The 19258-nt window shown below is 38.8% G+C and overlaps 1 protein-coding gene across 1 annotated transcript in view; it reads left to right on the forward strand.

The window, feature by feature from the left end:
• LRP1B (LDL receptor related protein 1B) overlaps positions 1-19258 on the forward strand; it is a gene marked incomplete at its 3' end in the record, with an annotated part of 741532 nt that overhangs the window by 410698 nt on the left and 311576 nt on the right. The gene's annotated exons all lie outside the window — the stretch shown is intronic.

The following is a 19258-nucleotide window of genomic DNA, read 5'->3' on the forward strand; positions in this document are numbered from 1 at the left end:
GAAAAATGAACGTGAATAGATGTATTTACTAACATTTCAGTGTTGCTGTATAAAAAGCATGGCTGAAACATTACCAAAGTAACGATTTGTTTTCTTTCCCCACCTGAAGGTATTGGAGACCTTTTAAGTAAAAAGAGTCAAAAATTAAATTTTAGGCATTTTTTTTTCCTTTTCTTTTAGAGGTGGTAGGAATTACTGCAAAAGAAACTGAAAACTGGGTGTAAAAGGATTTTGATACCAAAATTAAAAATATACAATGGAACATCTGCAAAAGTTCCTGTCCACGAGCAGCATCCTTGCCTTTCCAGAACTTCCTTTATTTTAAAAGGGGCTGCAGTCGAATTGTCAGTTTACAAGTCGTATTTAGCTATGCATCCACAAAGCAGTATGAGCAGCTTTCTCTTACTGTGGCTGAGAAGGCTAATTACAGCCTTGGCAGACGGTAATGGACCTTGCAGGCGATGAGCAGCTCTTCTCTAAAGATCAGTGTTTCCAAATTACTGATGACATTTCACATTCTCCTGTTTGATCAGTTGCGTAGCGGTTAAATAAGTTTAAAGTTATCATTCGTAATACACAACTACATCAACCTGCGGTGGAAGGAGAATCAAATACTGCCTTACCATATTGACAATATGTATATACAATACAGTAAAATAAGTGAAAGTGGGGGAGCGCTTGCTTGCTTTAGTTTTTGAAATGAATATGCTCTAGTGCTAGAAACTTTTTTTTGGCTTTAAGTTTGCTCATTACCAGTTACCTTGAGCTAGTTAATTCGTTTTCTGAGATCAGATAACACACGCACACACAAACACATGCACAGGAAAAAAAAATTGGTCCGAGTTTGCAGTTGGCCTCAGGCTTAAGTGTTTCTAAGCTACAGAATTTATGAGTTTGGGCAGTGTCCAGACTGGGACTTGAAAACGTGTTTACCTTGAATCAATGGGTAATTAGCTTGTTGAAGATGCAAACTTGTAGCATAGAGAAGTCTAGAAGAACGCCATGAAAAAAAAGTGTTCTCATTGACTCTGCTTCAGCTTGATTTAGATAATTTTTATTAATTAGGATTTGACAGCAAATCTACAAACCCAAACCAAAATACTCAGGGTTTTATATTTGACAGATTTTAAATGAGAACATCGTATTAATAGTAGGATATTTGAAAATCACTGCCTTTTTTTACCTGCTGAAAAATAACCTTATAATCTTATAATCTTACACTTTTGTGAGTGTTAGAAATGTACAGTTTTGCTTATAGACTTCTTCAGATAGAAGAATTGTACAGCACCACCTCTTGGCTGATCTTATCCAATAGAATGATAATATATGGTACGTTCTGCTGGCACGGCTCATTTGTCTGAGCATAAGGAGAGCAGAATAAGCAAACTGCTCTTCCAACAGGAATTACACTGACTTAAACAGAAAATCAGACCTCCAACCAAAATATTTAAGTTGGAACGGAAATCGGTTGACTACACCAAGCCAAGCTCTTGTTTGTATTCCTGAGTGTTTGACATGGTTTACTGATGTGAAAGTGTTACATCTTCCGAAAGTTTAAGGATTGTTTTTGTTTGGTTGGTTTTTTTACATATTAGTCTCCCTGTTAAATTACTGTTTTGTTATTTGTCATGTAGACTTCTGAATGTAGTAATATTTTAGTATATCATCAGTTTAGTATATGCAGCTCACACTTCAAAAATTGATGTATATTCTAAGATTTTCAAAAGTGGAATCTTAATATTGGCACTTAAATGCCAAATGTTTAAATATTCAATATACTGGCAGCTTTATTCCGAAAGCTTTGAATGACTACAGGTCATACCCAATTCAGTGAACAGCTGCGACTGTTCAAAGTTAGGCTGCTTATGTAGGCATGTCTGTGTGTGATCTACACGTGAAACACACATGCACAGGCCATCATTTCTCTTAACGCAGCTGGCTTGCACATTGCAGACCATATTAACTCTCAGTCTTAACGAAGCTTTCCTGATTTATCTCCATTTGGTGGGAAGGACATGAATGAGGTAACGATAGTATGAAGAGTAAATAGTTTTTTTCTTGGGAAAGAAAATTGAATTCTACTTAGGATTTTGTCCACAATTTTAGGAGATAATTCCTGTCTGTTGCTGGTGAATTATTTTAGGCAAATGTTCTACAAGACACTACTGCTTATGTATTTTATATTATTTGAATAGCCAGCATGAGCCACCTGTGTCCTTGGTATGCAGACTGTGTTCAACTGTCTGTAATGTGGAATAAGGATTTGAAAATATAATGTCTCAGTGTCAAAGGCAAAACCAGCTGTGCAATATCAGGCTTAACATATCTTAAGTCGAGCAGTCATAATTAGGAAAGTTTGTTTGCTTGTTTCCTGTTGTATACTTCCGTATAACAATTGCTATTTTTCTGGAGTTTTTCCTTAGCACTATGATATAACTGACTTGGGGCTAGATTCTGGGTTAGGTGTTACCTTGGTAAACGTGATTTAGTCCTTCTGATTTCCCCCTTCCAGTTATATTTTTCTGCTCTTACTTATTGTTTCCACTCCCTTCCAGCTGTCACTCCCTCAACTGAGGGAAGTCAACAGTTGAGGAAGAGAGCAGTTTGTGTGGCCGCACTCTAAACCAGACCTTTGAAAGGATCCAAGATAAACCACAAACAGTTTTAAAGCAGTGCTTGAACATGGTCACAGCAGGAAATGACTTAGCAAAACAGCGTGGGCAAGCATCTACCAGAGCAAATGCAGTGGACTGAGTGTGGGATTAAGACCAACTCAAGCTGTAAGTGCTGCTGTCAAGAAAAGGTTAATAGGATTGGGACCTTTATGTTTGCTTTGAGATCCTCCCACCCCATAGATCCTTTCCTGAAGACCTCTTGCTGATCCAGATGCTCCCTGTCTTGTACCTGTGTGGATGATCCACTAATCATTGAAAAGAGGGTCTGGGGGATTTTGCACAGGGGTGAGCCGTTGGGTTGGTTTCGCTCCTGTTGAAATCAAAGTGGAGATGCAACTTTTCCTCTGCATCCCTACTCAGCTGTATCCTGTTTCAGTTGGAATAGGAAGATGTCTAATTCTCTTCTCCACATTGCTTGTAATCTCTTCCATTTTAGTTTTTTTTTTCTTTTTTAAACAAGATGTGTTCTATATTCTGTTACCCATTGTTCATTATTCTTAAAGACAGTTTTCTTCTGCCCAGCAGAACTTAAAAAAAAATATTTCTACAGTTCCACTTCCATTTTTCTAGGTAATGTTAGAAGCTACAGAGAAGGACAGCTGTCAGAGTCTGGGGAGTGAGAACTCCTGCTTGTCATCACCTTAATGTTACACCACTTACAGGAGAGCAAAGTTGGCAGCCGTTGCCTATGAACTGTGAACACATAGCATGTGAACTGGCTTTTGACCCTTCCATAAAAAGGAAAAAAATAACCACATACAGGATAGTACTGTTTTTTAGTAGGAGTACAGATGCCAAGAGATGCAATGCAAAAGCTTTTTGACAAGAGATTTATTGCTGTGAATATCCACACATAAACGACGAGACTGGATAAGGATATTCATACCTTTCATCTAATGTGCCCCTTAGAGATACGGCTGTATGATCTGTTTCCCTGTTGCCAGTTAGCAACAGGAAATATTACTTGACTAAATTCTGTTAATAGTTTTCAGAAACATTAGCTTCAGAAATATTTCCATTTAGTCTGTAGCTAGTTAATCAAGTATGTGTTCATCTGTCCATACAAGCTATAAAGTTCTGCGCTGAATATCTAGTTGCGGTTAATATCACTGACCAGTTACAAGGCGCAAGCAGTAACACATCCACGAGTGAGTGCTCTGTGCTTGCTTGCAATACAGGTTACACCAGGGGCCCTTGGTGCCTCCTGTGCCCCACAGCACTTCTGTGCTATGTCAGATGGTGCTTTTGCTTTCCGTGAGATCATCATTACAAAATGTTTGGGATGTTTTTATTGTCCAAAGACCAACTAGCTGTATCACCTTGAAGGCATCAGCTTTTGAAGGCGGCAGGTGGTACTGCATATGAAATGTTCATTTTTTAATGTAAAGTTTTGCTTGCATTCTAGGATAGCAAAAGTGACTGTGTACTCGCTGCAGGTGAGCATGGTCATCTCTCACGATGCATGGCTCTTAAATATGTTTTTTTCTTCATTTCATTGTAAAAGTATGCACAATTGTTAGCATCACTTTAATGGAGTTTAATATGGAGTTTAACATCACTTTAATATGGAGTGAATAAATGTTGTGATATTCAGTTTAAGATATATATTTTAGCCCTAAAAAACTCATTAGTCAATAGGATTGCAGGAGAGTGTAAGGCCTGAAGTCAGGGACTAATGTACCACAGCTATATCAAGTCGCTGACATCAAGGCAGTAGTCTCGTGGGGCAAACATTGTCTTGGAGGCCATGAATATGTCTTGTGGACAAAATAGTGTTGTGTTTTGGCTGTCTGAATTCATACATATATCACACCCCAATAAGCAGTATGCATTCTGCTCCATTTTTGCAGCAATAGGTCTGACCTGTAGGCTCCTGCAAAGTAGAGCTTTGAATTCCACAAAGTTTAGGTACCCTTAGCACAAGCAAGGTCAAACTGGGATTTCAATAAACTGAGTTTTCTTTCTTTCTCGTTAGAGAAATGCAGTACTGATGTGTGTATTGACACTTCTTTTCCTTTTGCCTCAGCTGGCTCCAACGTCAGCTGGTTAAAAAATTGCACACAAACAAGTTTGGGCATTTGCATTCAAGTAAACACATGGGTAGAGGGGCTGTGGTACTGACTGTAATGCATAATAAGCTACATAAAATAAAACAGAGAAACAGCTGCAGTCAAAATCTCCAGAAAATTCTGCTATCAGCTTCTGCAACCCATTAAGAACATTGCAGAATAAGCATTCCTGGACTTTAATGTTCCGAGTAGCACAAGTAAACAAATAGAACATGGATTATCCTCTAATATATTAAATGGCAAACATTATCTTGCAGAAAGTTTGAGTATCGTATAGAGAAGGATTGGAATGCCAGGCAGAAATACAAACTTACTTGCTTACACATACAAAAGATAGTACACCTCTGCAGCTGCTCAACATCTGTCCCCTGAAGATAATGATATAAGCACATGAAAAACAACATGTAAATATCTGGCAATTAATGTACCTAGAATCATGGGGAGGGAACGAATCTGAAATCAAGTTACTGGAGCTGGGCCACAGATATATGACAGTATAAAACCCCCAAAATTTACTCCAAATATATAAATGTGGTGCAATCACAAGAGTTTATTTTGAGTCAGTGCCTCATTTGTGGCTCTTGTGTTTGTTGCACTGACTTTCGACCAGCAATCTGCACAAATTTTTGGGTTGCAGCGGAGGGTTTGTAAAGGTGAATGAGGAAAGCAAGCTCATATATAGACTGTTGTACCATACATAGATGTGATTTCACAAGACAGCTGCCTTAGGGGTCCAGTTTTCCACTGAGAGAAAAAAAAATTGCACCTACAAATAAAATCCTAGAGATATTAATAATAGTGTCCTTCTTAATAACAGCCCCTGCCAATTCTCTTTGTATCAGATCTCATTTTAATAATTCTAAGGCCTAGAATAGCATACGGTTTGATTGCAGTTTGTATCACTCCTTTCTGTTTAACATTCGCACATTTAAATGCACCTTAAATGCTCAACTGAATAAGTACAATGCAGATTACTGCCTAATATATTAAATGCCAAATACTATCTTGCCAAAAGCCAAATAAGCTATCTATTTCTGTTTTGGCTCACCTCCATATTCACACATACTGGGGCTTAATGATGGGTGCTTTATTCTATCATATTATTTCTTTGCAGAGATGTTTCAGGGAAAAAGAGACTGTAATAAAGATGTGAACTTCACAATTATGGAGTCTTCTCTATGATCAAGTTTAAATATATGGGTTTTAGTGTCTCTAGGCTATTGCCTCTTCGGTTTTGAAACATCACTTTGGAAAGCTCCAATTCCTTTCTGTTATCATGTATTGTAGAAAGGGAAGTGCAATTTAGTGCTTAAAATTAGTATGGCCAGATGTGGAAAAGACAATATGAAATGCCAGGTTGTAGACAGTGCAGTAAAAATAAGCTGAGATCAGACAAGCAGATAGAAGTGAAAATGAAAAGGGAGCAAATTGGGTGAGATGGGACAAAACTATGAGAGAAGGATGTGGAGAACCTTATTTGGAGAAGAAAATAAGGAGAACAGTCAAAGGAAAGAAGGAAGAAAGTGAAGCAAGCTTGAAGATGAAGACTGATACTAGGATGCTGCGGATGGAAATGACATGGGTAGATATTAGAAAAAAGTAAAGACATGATACCACAGATTCATAAAAAATCATGCCATTTGTGGATTGTTCCCAGGGCACAGGTTTTGTTTTGATTTACAGTTTTTAGGATGAGTTGCCCGCAGTTTGAACCCAGACTGTCTGCTGTGGAGAATCCTGCCCTCGGTATGGCCAGCCGGCCACCTCCCAGAGTGTACGATTTCATTTGTCTGTGCTTTCCTTACTTGCATTTTACCCGTTAGCAGTAAAGTATCACTGTAAAATCAGATAATGAAGTCTTACAGGCATCTTAGAATAAAAAACAATGACAGGTAGTGGTAACCACGGGCACCTGGGCTGTATTTTCTCCTCAGCATGTGATGGGTTTGAGAGCTTGTATTAACAGTTTGCCATGAATGAGAAAGGTAAATTAGCCATTTTCTATCTGTTGAAAAAGCATGTGGTAGATAGATAGAAAAGCTACGACAGTACCTTTCATATGTTTATGAAGTTGTAAGTTCTGTCTTAACGTCATGTAAGTAATTACGTGCAGTTTTAAAATGTGCATGTATTAAATAATCCTTGGTAACCTTTTCCGTCTTCCAAGCAGCTAGAAAGTAACTATGATTCTATGTAAACAACATGTTTACTCAGTGTCTTCCTACATATAGTCACGCAGAGAGTCTGTATGTTCCTAAATGCATGTTTATCTGAACACCCAGATAAAAACAAAGGGAATATATTTCTGTAGTGGGCAAATATCTTCTCCAGTGCTGTGACACAAATCTCTATTTGTCAGTCGTCTTTGGCTGAACTGCATATCGACTTAAGTAACCTACTTTTGTTTAGGTAAAGAGAAAATAAGAGCAATGAATGGGCCACTTCATGTAAAACAGAATTAAAAAAAAAATTGTAGAAGCTTCAATTTTCCCTCGCCCTTGGATGGGACCCAAATCTTTCTTGACCAGCCAATTCCTAGATTTTTCATGCCTGGTGTCCTGCTTGTATTTTATTTTGCTGTTGTAATACTGCAGAGAAATAGAGCTCCTAATTTGCAGTTTGAAATCCACAGGTGTTGATAGGAAGCTTTTGCCACTGCAGTGTACTACAGGTTTCTACAAACGGTAAGAAAAAACCTCGAGGTGAAGGTTGGAGAGACTTCCTCTTCTAAGTAGAGATCTTGTGGGTTTTGGAGATGATACTGTATTTCAGTATCAAGAGAAATGACTGTCGCTGTCAGTGCCAAATGTCTGGGGAAAGATGTTTTTATTTGGGCTAGGAGAGATTGGGGAGAAAAGAAAGTATAGTAACACTTCTTATACACTACTTGTTTGCATCCAAAATGAATAAAGAGAGAACTGCTCGAGCACTTTTCATAACAATAAAATGCTTTACCTGACTGCTGGAACTGGTACCATCATGGAATAGATTTTTCTGGGAAGCTGCAAGCAGGGTGATGCCAGCCGCTGTGAATTATGGAAGCGAAGGAAAGGTAAATTGGCTCTTACGGTGTTCAGCAGCCCCTTTAGCCTGGGTAGTACTGGCACTTAGTCTAGCTCTAATGGCATTACGTATACATCACTGAACTCAGTCTGATACTTTCCATATTTTGTTTACCTCTCCGTGAAAGTAAATAGTATCATTTTAAACCCAGTACCGTCAAGTCCAATCTACTGAAGTGCTAATAGACTAGCGCTGTGCATGTTAGAGCTAACCCTCAAGCTTCAAGGGACATTGATGGACCGTATTTTCTGCTTCCTCCATTTCCCTAATCTAATTGTCAGGCAAACTGTACTTCACATTTCAGATTCTCAGTAGGATTAGGTGTTCTTGGAAGCTACTTTGACAGGAATTATGCTATAAAATCAGGGAAAAAAGTTAAGACGCTACAGTTTTATCGGGGAAGTAGCTCTTACTAACCGTTCTGATTTCTTGCAGATACATATTTTATCTTTTCTGTGGCTACAAATTATTTTCCTAGCTAGGAAGTCTCATGAAACTTGGGACATCTGCACATAGCCCTAGTACTTCATTGATTTGTAGCAAAAAGTAGACTTAAAGAAACCTGAAAAATTTCCTGTGGAGAACCCTTCCTGTGTTGCTGCTGGGTCCAGACAGGACATAGAATTAGTTCCAGTTTTGGTTTATGTAATTTTTTACTCCTATTTTCTAACACCATTCTCGCAGATAAGATGTATAAAGCAAAGGTCAGGCCTCAGTTCTATTAGCACCAGGGATGTTTTGGACTGCACTTGTCAGAGGTCGTTGGCTGACCATGCCCTGGCCTCTGTAGGTGAAATTCTGTACGTAGCATGCATATTTGCTTATATGGTCCAGTTTAAAGAAAAAAATCATACACGGAATTTGTTGTAAGATTGAAGTCTTCTCTAATTGCATTTTAAATCGTAAGATTGGTGACATTTACCTTTCACTCTGTCATTTTATTTTTCATTTTGTGCTTCAAGCCAGTGTTCCCCAAACTCGATGCTGCTTAAAAATGCTTAATCAAATAAAAATACTTATTTTCCACCAGTGATTTATAGCTACAGTCATGATAGGTTAAAGAAAAAAAATAAAACAGCTCTGTGACAGAAATTAAGGAATAGTCCTAATCATTATATGCATTTTAAAATTCATTGTGCATTTAAAATACAGTGAATTTATCTATATGCAACATGAGTTCTTTTCAAGAATATGCAATTACACTATATTGAATACCAAACTCAAAATCTCAAAAACAAGCTGAAAGAACTGGGCCTTTTATCTCCCAAATGGAGACAGCTGAGACCACTTAACCTTTGTGGCTTTCAGTCAAGGGGTAGGTTTTAAAACAGTGAGGCAAGTGACTTGGGTAGGGATAAGCATTGAGTTAAGGAATTGAGTAAGTCAGTATGATGGAACAGGCTTGGAAAGAGGCAGGAGCTTAGACAAAAGAAGAAAAAAAAAACAGCGTGTGTCTCATTTTACACTGGCTGTAGATACAAAGAAAGAATACAAAGAAACTCCATGGTATTGAGAAGAAGCCTCAGGTAGGTGGTATGATCTTAGTCTTTAACTTAAACCTACAAGTGTTTGGTAGTCCTGGGGAAGCTGTGGTATATTTCAGTGTTTATTGTAGCCAGTAATGTAAAAGTTGATTGGTAGGAGAACCCACAGAGAGTATCTGTATCTTTTTGTTTCATCAACTGCATGTCCCTGAAAACTGAACTATGAATCCAGCATGCAAAAAGCAACTGGATCTTGGCAAAAATGAATCTAAAGACCTGGGACTATAAGGCAGCTTAATTGCAAAAGCTCAGTCCCTTGAAGTGAATCCTCTGCACAGAAATATGTCTGGGAAATCTGTCAGAGAGACAGGGGAAACTGAAGAACATACATGCACTGTGCTGACAAAATTAAGTACCTCGCTTTAATTACAGCAGCTGCCCTTGTGGCTATGCAGTATTGCCTGTGGCAGAGGCCTAAAACTTTTATCAAAAAGGTAGAGAAGGTCTTAATGAAACCTTACCAAAACTGATCTGTTATCGAGCTTTGTAGCTGTGTGTTCAGGAGAAGGTGGAACTGAGCACTTGGTTTGTGTTATTTTTGGTGTGTCTCATGGCCACGTAGAGTCCTCCTTGTCATCTGTAGCACATCGAATTAATTTTGCACAAGCCAAATCATACAATTTTGAGGTCTTATCCTCAACACATTTATAAATTATTTTCCATCAATGCAAGGCTTGGGAAATGAAAACAAATATTTGCTATACCTAGCAAACAAGGTAATGTGAATATATCTATATTACTTGATGATGTATTTAAGCTCTAGGCATGCTGCCTGCTTACTCTTTAGTAAAGACCCAACTGTAAACAGATGGCTAAAGCACAGGTGTAAGAGCTAAAGAAATCCTGAGGCTTTTTTCCTGTTTTAATAGTTGTCAATTGTGTGAGCTCACTGCTCTACACCTCAACTTCACCACCTCTAAAAATACCTTACTTCTGCTGAGTGCTTTGAGAAGGATGAAAACTAATGAGTATTTGTTATGAATGACTGATTAGTGACAGTATTTATATTAGGAAAAGTTGAAAAGAGGCTTAATAAATATCATCCTTTTCAGTCCTTTTACTCTGCGATTTTCTTAGCTTTCTTGGATCACTGACTTTATTATGTGACTTTAGAGAATGCATTCTAAAAACAACTGCTAATAAAACACATGTGTATTCTGCTCTTATTGCTTCCATTTCTGTTCTTCAAACAGAATGCATTCCCATTCAAATTGAAACAAAGATTAATGAGTATCTCACTAATGTCCAGTGATCTGTTATGAGCATTGAACAGCTTTATGTTGTCCAATTATTTTTTTTTCTATAAATAGCTAGTGTCTTCATAAATATGTGATGGCAGTGCGCAGTTTAAAAAATACTGAGCATTGATTTGGAACATTGATAAGGATAACCAGATGGATATTCTTACCACATTAGGGGAACACAAATATGTCAAACAGCACACCTACTGCCCTTCTGAGCTGCCTTCTTCAGTTTAGGCTATATGTAAGTATCATTCAAGGAGAGCATTTTGTTATAACTAGGTATCTAGGATTTCTAGCATCAAAATGGATTGGACTCTTTTTCTTTCTTTGTAAAGAAAGTCTAATGATTTTTGGTTTAGTGTTTCAAAAGTAGAGCTGCAAGGGAAGACTTTTTCTGTCCTGAAAAAGGTTTTGTGTTCTGTATTGAGATGAACCTGGGAACTTTCAAAGTTACTGTGAAAGAAGAAACCTCTTGGGAAAGCTATGGCCACAGGAGATCCTTGTATAATGTCTGGTGTATTGGAGGAGTGGAGATACCTGAACCTGGAAGTCCCAGACAAGTGTTTAGCCACCAGATATTCTCTTTTTTTCAATGTATAAATTTTCATCAGAGCAGAGATGAGATTTTTTTGTCTCGTGCATGCTCTTATTGCTTTTTGTTCTGTATGCTTCCTTAGTAATAGAAAGCACAAAAGCTTCAAAAGAAAATGTTGAGACAGGTTCTCTGATACTGAAATAAGTGCGTACAGATTTGAAAAGCCCATCTAGTCAGCAACAGGTTTAACCCAGCCAGTGGGATATCTGTTACATTATGCTGCCCTTCTAACAGAAGATTTCATGTGACGCCAAAATCACTGCTTGATAAAGCATTCAACCAAAATTCCTAACGAGGAATAATGTAACCAATAAATAAAAGAAATGTCGTGCTCTCCCCAATCTACAATTCCATTTAATTTTTCCCCACCTTTGGAACCGTCCTTAGATTTTTTTTCAACCATTAGGTAGATAGTGAGATGAGTGCTACCTTTTCCAAGACATATTTAATAGCATGATGCTCAGATGGTCATTTATTTCCTATTTACAGCTGTCTGATACTTGCAGATTAGATGTTCCAGCCTGGACTTCAAGTGGCAGAGTTTAGAGAGCATGTTTTGAACATACCCTGACATATTTAATTGAGTTCGACACATAGGACAGCCTCAATTACTAGTTTAATTAATACAAAAAAACAAACCACAACAACAACAGAAAGGATAGAGTTTTGCATTATAATTGAATAGTGCTACTGTGAATCCTAGCTCAAAGTGCTTCACTCTCCTTTAGTTCCTGTGCAGGGAATTGGAGTTCATAACTTGTGCCGTAAATTCTTGTTTGAATCTGACTTCCAGGGGATGAAGACTAGGCTTCAAAGCTGACAAGATATGGGAAGGAAGCAATCAGGATTTTCAAAGGCATCTGCACAACTAATTTCCAGGGGTTTATCCTTTATATTGCCATGGGTTTCTTTGGGATCTGGGCATCATCTGACCTGCTGTGCTGATTGTCAGTGGTGTTCTCTCTCCATTATGCTTTGACAAGTCAGCACATCCCTTGCCAGGTACCACCAAGAAGCAGGCTATATCAAGCAATCAGTGGTTGCTGAACACAGGAACATCTTTACAGAATATAAAGTACTATCTTTACTGCTCTTTTCCCTCTTTTGGAATAAAAAGTGAAAAGAACCAGAACACATCTTTTAATGATGTAAGAAAAGAAATAACTGTTCTGCGGCAGGTCCTGTCTTGTATGTTCCAGCCAGGTTATCCTCTACCTTGTCATAGAGAGCAGCGAGGAATTTGAGTGATTAAAGTAGTGCTGGAGATTGTAACATTATTTGCTGGGGTTACGTCAGAGGAGGACAATTATGTTGAAAGAAAGGGAGGGGAAAAATGCCTCAAGTTAATCTGTGCTCCCTTCACCTCAAGCTGATTAGAGTAAATTAACTGCTATTGCAATTAATATGCAAAGTAGATATTCATTATTTTTCTGATGGCAAATAAAATAATATATAAATATGACAAAAATAGTCTCAAAATACATTTTATTAATTTTGCCTGTGGACTGTTGCTTTCATGTTGTAAAGCAAGCAATGAGCCCTCTGCCCCCCGTCTCCAAAACCCGCAAGACTGTTTCCTGATCCATTCCCCATTCGTGTCAGTGTGTATCAATTTTCTTTTAAAATGAAGAAGTTAAACCTTCCTGACACTTAGGGACACAATGATATGCTTTCAGACCTGAAGCATTGCCTACTGGAAAGGGGATCTTCTCCTCAGACTGTATCAGTTGCTTTAATAAAAGATGTCTCCAGTGATAACCTTGGTCTGGTACGTGCAGCTCCCTTCCCTGCACAGTGTTAGAAGAGGTGTTCACCTCCTTTTCTGCTGTCACCAGGGCACATGTGATGTGAATGTACTCAGTGTTATTACTGGGTTTTATAGTGTTTCTTTTCCAAAAATTAAATAATTAGTTAATTAATAGAACTAGTTAGTTAATTAGCTTTAAAATACAACTGTATACATCGCTGTGTGCCCAGTGACCTGAAGACTGAGGGGAGCAATAGTACTTGGAGCAGGGGAAGAGTGAGTTAGTGACCACTTACGCAGGTTGGGCGTATAAAAACTCTGTGAGACTAGGTGGTGTGCATCATGAATATGCTGGAATGCCATTTGTCATATATTTTTAATGACATGAGCTATAACTGTCACTTCTTTGAGTGTGAAACTTGTCTTAGAATTGGTATTAAAATTTGTGCGGTAGCTTGGAGGCCTCAGCTATCAATGCATCAGTTCATGCCGACATAATCTAATTACTTTGTGCATTAGTATAATCCTATACTTGGACAGAAGTATTTTTATTTCTTTTTTTTTTTGCAATTCTTTCTTCATTTTTTCCAGTTTAGTCATTTTCAGAAATTGTCTTCCTGTCTGATTCTCCACAGGGTAGGTTGGTATTTGAAAGAATTATCACAGAAATGGTGTATGCAGGTATCACCAGGGTGTACTGGCTTTCCCCTCCCTAAACCTGCTACCTCTTTTTTTTCCTCATTGTGCTCGGGACTCCGTGCTGCTAATACATCTCTACGTTTTTGGTGTTTCAGAAGAGTGATCGGGAAGTAGGTGTGTGTGCGTGCTTCGAAATTGCTTGTGAATGTTCTTACTTGAGTTGCTAATCCAGGAGCTGGATCATGGCAGTCCACGAAGTGAAACGTGGGGGAGGCAGTACCGCGTGGCTCCGTTCCGCGTAACGTGCGCAGCCTAGTGCCGACCCACGCGGGTGGGTGACTTTAGCCTGCGGCTGCTTGTCGGAGCCGCTCTGCAGGTGGAGGTTCCCTTCCCGGGGGCAGGTCATCTTCTGTCCACGAGGCTTTCTGGGTGCAGGCAGGCGCCAGGCCTGTGAGTGGAATAGGGCGGGAGGGGAAGTAGTAAAGTGACCTTTAGTTTTCTACCTTATTAACTCAGTAACGGTTTGTGACTTTCTGGAGTTCTTTCCGTGCTGAGTGTGCTGTTATGCTGTGCTTTTCCCAATGGAGAGCAAGCTGGTGTGGAGCAGGAGTCACTATCTTGTAGTTGAAGGTGTCTAGCAGAGATAGAGAGGGATGTATCTATACAGATACATATATAAACTTGCCCAGTATTTCGCTGAAATAGTTTTTTGTTGTTGTTGTTATATAACTTGGTGAAATTTTCCCATGGCTGATTGTTTTGTGGGTTCTTTGGGGGAAGGAGGGAGGGATGGGGTTTTTGTTAGTTTGTTCTTCCAGCTAATCCCTTCAATCATTTCTGTAAACAAAGATAAAGCATGATTTTGTGCTAATACACCTTAAAAAAAAAAAAAGTGTTTGGAGCAGCAGTGGACACTATGCCTCTGGATCAGCTGACAGCCTCTTTAATCCCGCAATTCTTGTGTAATTCATTACTTATGTTGAAAACCCAGTAACAAGTATGGCAAGTGTATTACAGATAGGCTTTTCTATAAGGTACTTTGCCATGCTAGCACAGGTTTTCACTGTTCTTGGAATGAGACAATCTTCATGTGGAAAAGCAGCAGATGATTCTGTAATTAAGGATTAGAATGATCCACTCAAATGAAATGGAAAATTTCAAGCCAATAACTTAAATGAAAGCAAAACTTCAAACATCTTTCAGATTGTTTAAATTTCCGATGTGCCCTGTACTCATGGCAATTACAGTTTCCAAAAAATCTCAAACCAAATTCATCAAGTCTGAGTACTAACTGTTTCTTGAGCAAAATTTAGAAGAACAAAGATAGCATTTGTAATCCTTAGGAAAGGTGAGAGAACACAGATTTAGAAGCTGCCTATGAATATGATGTGACTAGAAGCCACTGATCTGCTTTGCTGATATTTTAAAACCACAGTGTGTATTTCCTAGCAACATCTTAGGTCGTATAGTTTTGGTTTTTGCAAAAAAAATATTTTGGAATAACAGCTATTTAAGCTGGATGTACTGTTACAGCCATTTGTAAAAAATTCATCTTTGGAACGGTGGCAATTTTTTTTTAATAAATAGGAGATAGGAAAGGCCAAAAAAGATGTAAAATAGGTTAACCCCTGTTTGTCATGAACAGTGACAATTTTTTATGAGTTTTCAAAGTATTCTCACAATATGATTTGACTGTCCACATGCTGTTCATTGAATGCCTATGAACATGGAAAAAACTATTAAATAAAAAATTGAATTTCATCATCAGGTTCTATGCCTGTGGCTTGTAGATATTGGATCTTAATCAGCACTGTACTAGGAAAAATCAGTTTTTGTTTTGTTTGAGAGGGGAAATTGCCTTATTAAGCATCTCATACAGTCAGTTGATTATTCGAGTGAATGAAATTTAACTCCAACTAGTTGACATTAATGCCAGTCCTGTGATAAGGTGTAACTTTGGATAAGGATTTAATAACCACTGGCCATATTTTACTTATTTATAAATAAAGCCTGTATAAATGGAAGATAATAAATATTTGTCATTCTTCCTATGAAATAACAACAGTTCTGCTGTTACACTTTTCCAATACTGAAAGCCATAGCTTAGTGTTTACAAATACATGAGTGAAATGTTAATATACTGATCTTTGTCTATCAAATCATTGTTCACACTTAAAGGATGAAAAGCTGTTCCCCCCATGCCATCCAGAGGGCCTGGACAAGCTGGAGGAACGGGCCCATGCGAACCTCATGAGGTTCAACAAGGCCAAGTGCAGGGTCCTGCACCTGGGTCGGGGCAACCCCCAGTATCAGCACAGGCTGGGGGATGAAGGGTTGGAGAGCAGCCCTATGGAGAAGGACTTGGGGGTCCTGGTGGATGAAAAGCTGGACATGAGCCAGTCATGGGCGCTCACAGCCTAGAAGGCCAACCGTGTCCTGGGCTGCACCCAAAGCCCCGTGGCCAGCAGGGCGAGGGAGGGGATTCTGCCCCTCTGCCCCGCTCTGGGGAGACCCCCCTGCAGTGCTGTGTCCAGCTCTGGAGCCCTTGGCACAGGAGAGACATGGACCTGCTGGAGCGGGGCCAGAAGAGGCCCCAGCAATGCTCCAGGGCTGGAACAGCTCCTCTGCTGGGAGGACAGGCTGGGAGAGCTGGGGGGACTCAGCCTGGAGCAGAGAAGGCTCCGGGGAGACCTTCCTGCAGCTGCCAGGGCTGAGAGGGGGCTGATGAGATACATGGGGACAGGCTTTTTAGCAGGGCCTGCTGCAGTAGGACAAAGGATAATGGTTTTAAACTAGAAGAGGGTAGATCTTGATTAGATGGAAGGAAGAAATTTTTCTCAGTGAGGGTGATACAACACTGGCCCAGGATGCCCAGAGAGGTGGTAGATGCCCCATCCCTGGAAATATTCCAGGTCCTGTTGGATGGGGCTCTGAGCAACCTGATTGAGTTAAGATGTCCCTGCCTGTGGCGGGGGGGTTGGAACTGGATGATCTTTAAGGCCCCTTTCAACCTAAATTATTCTATGATTCTTTGTCCCATAAATGTAGGGGGTTATTAGAGAATGAGCCTTGCCTTAGAGTTATGCAATAGGTGATATCAGAACTTTGTTTATCTAATTGGTACCAACATGCTAGGTTTCTGAATATGAGACTCAAAAAATATTAATCAGTTAATCTCCACTGAAAATTATCAGGGAAGACAAGACTGTAAGCTGTTGAAAGTAAACCATATGTGACTGTAGACTCTCAGGAAAAACATCTTTGTTATGGTCACTGTCACAGGCGATGAAGGTTGTTTTTTTTTGTTGTTTGTTTGTTTTTTTAATGAGAGGATAATGCAGCTTTCAGAAGTTGTGTGTATTTAGCCATTGCCATGAATTCAGAAGTATCAAATAGCCTCAGGGCCAAAAAATAACCTCTTAAAAATAACCTCTTATCATAGCTTGTCTGAGCAAAAGAGAAGTGACAGTACTGCAGATTCCAAGCAGCTGCATGAACTGCTAATTTATGCCTTAAATTTATGATTATGTGATGGTAAGTGTTAGTGAAACAAAGATGTGGAAATATGCCTGAATTCCCCCTCAGATGCACTGTAACTGCTTACACTCTGATCCCCTGAGCAGGGGAATCCACCTTTGTGTCAGTGCTCAGCTGGGGAAAGCTACTCTCAGCTTGGCAAGAGGCATGAAGGTGTTTTGGAAACACTCCAGAGAAATGAGGGGCTATTTGGTTGGACCATAGTGTGTGGCTGCAAAAAGCATTTGTTGCCTCTTGTTTTCCTGTTCTGGCGGTCTTACTTGGAACAGCTCTGTCCCATTCCTGCCTCAATATTTGAGCTTCTGATTGTCATACCTATCTCTCAGCACAAAAATGTGAACAACAGAATGACTTCATATGTAAAATACCTTAACAGAAAATGTTCTATTTCGTATCTTGTCACTTGCCATAAAATACCAGATTACCGTAACTGTTCACTGGTGTAGGTGCATGAGTGCACCATGTGTGACACCGTGTTTCCATGACCCAACTCAATTAAAATCACTTTGTCCATCAAAATACACAGTCTCCATTAATTTACTGTTACACTCCTGGCAGTATCTACTTATTATTAGATACTGCCATGTATGGAAACATTTTTGACTTTGTATACTTCATAGCATTAAGTAAAACCTTGAGGAAAAGTTTATGAAAATATTTGCTAACAAGAGCAGCATGCATGAACATTTTTGGACTATTATTTGTGTAACTTCTCTACCACAGTAGAAATAGAATGAGTAATGTCACAGGTCATTGGTGTGCTCTCAGTTGTGGCAACTTTTGGAAGTCAAAATTGAAATCCTTCTGTTTATGGATTTGTGTTTCAAGTCAGCATTCATTGGCTTTAAATCCTGCATGTATGCACCAGTCAGTTTTCTAGCAGTTTCATGTTAGTTCTAGTGATTAGGCACCAATTAGTAGTAGTCTTATGAATAATTCTGCCTTCCCCATAGGACTAGCTCCTGCCAATTAAAGGTTAAGAGATCAAGAATAGAGTAAAAAACAGCGAGACCACTAGATCCTTCTCCATGGTAGAATACAATCAGTTTAGTTATCACTTAAACAAAGTTGAATTCTGTTTTGCCTTAAGAAAAAATATCATGAAGTTTAAAGAGTCTTTGATCTCAGAAGAGATTAAATAATGCAAATACAATACTTCCAATCTAATTTCAAATATTATAATTCTGTATAAGTTGCTTTTCTTTTCCTTTGTATTAACTTGATAATTCATTGTCTATGATCTTTGTTTCAGAGCAGACTTTGGTTTTGGTTTTTTTGTTTTCTTTTTCAATTTAACTTGCAAGTATAATATTGGGGAGAAAATGACTTATTTAGTTGGTAGTTAATTTTTCTTTACTTGCTGTCAAATGCCAAGGAGAGGCATGGCATCAAATAATTTGGTTGTTGCTGACATTAAATAGTACTCCAGCTAGGGATCTGTTGTGGGGAGATTACAGGCTCTGCAGACCTGCATAAAGATGTGCCATTAACAAGCCTTGCATAGACTGGCAATATCCGGACAGATCTCTCCAGCATGAAACACTTGGTCAGAAACTCAAGATGTAGGGCAAGTTCTAATATTCATTTCAGAATTTATTACCTTACAGAAAACATTAAAGGAAGGAGATTTTTTTAAGCAGGAACATGGAAGTGTTGGACAAGAACCTTATTTTTATTTCATTTTGCATAGTTGTTATAGTTTGGATAGATTTTTTTTTTTTCTTGGTGCACCCTGAGTACCTCCTCTTTGCTGTTCACAGACTGGAATCATCAATTAGATTTGAGTAATTCCCTAGCCCGCAAAGTGTCCTGCTTCATCCCAGAGGAAAGCTGCATGTCGAGATAAAGATCAGCTCTGTCCCTTGCCATGAAATATAGATGGTCTCTTTTCTACACTCCTCTAAATAGCCGTATGCACAGTTTAAACTAGCTTAAGGATTCATTGTGTTAACAGTGTTTGCTTCTGCAAGTCAAATATGAAATGTATTTGCTCCCCTTTGACGTGAAGTGAAATTATTAGCATGTATAAAGATTGCTTTAAAGTATATTTTTATATAAATTAAAATTTCATACTTCTATTAAATATAAATTGAAAACATTTTTTGAGAATTGCTTATTCTACAGCATAGCCTATGTCTTCATCCA

This window comes from Phaethon aethereus (assembly GCF_964289735.1).
Source record: "Phaethon aethereus genome assembly, chromosome: 6".
Classification (NCBI taxonomy): Eukaryota; Metazoa; Chordata; class Aves; order Phaethontiformes; family Phaethontidae; genus Phaethon; species Phaethon aethereus.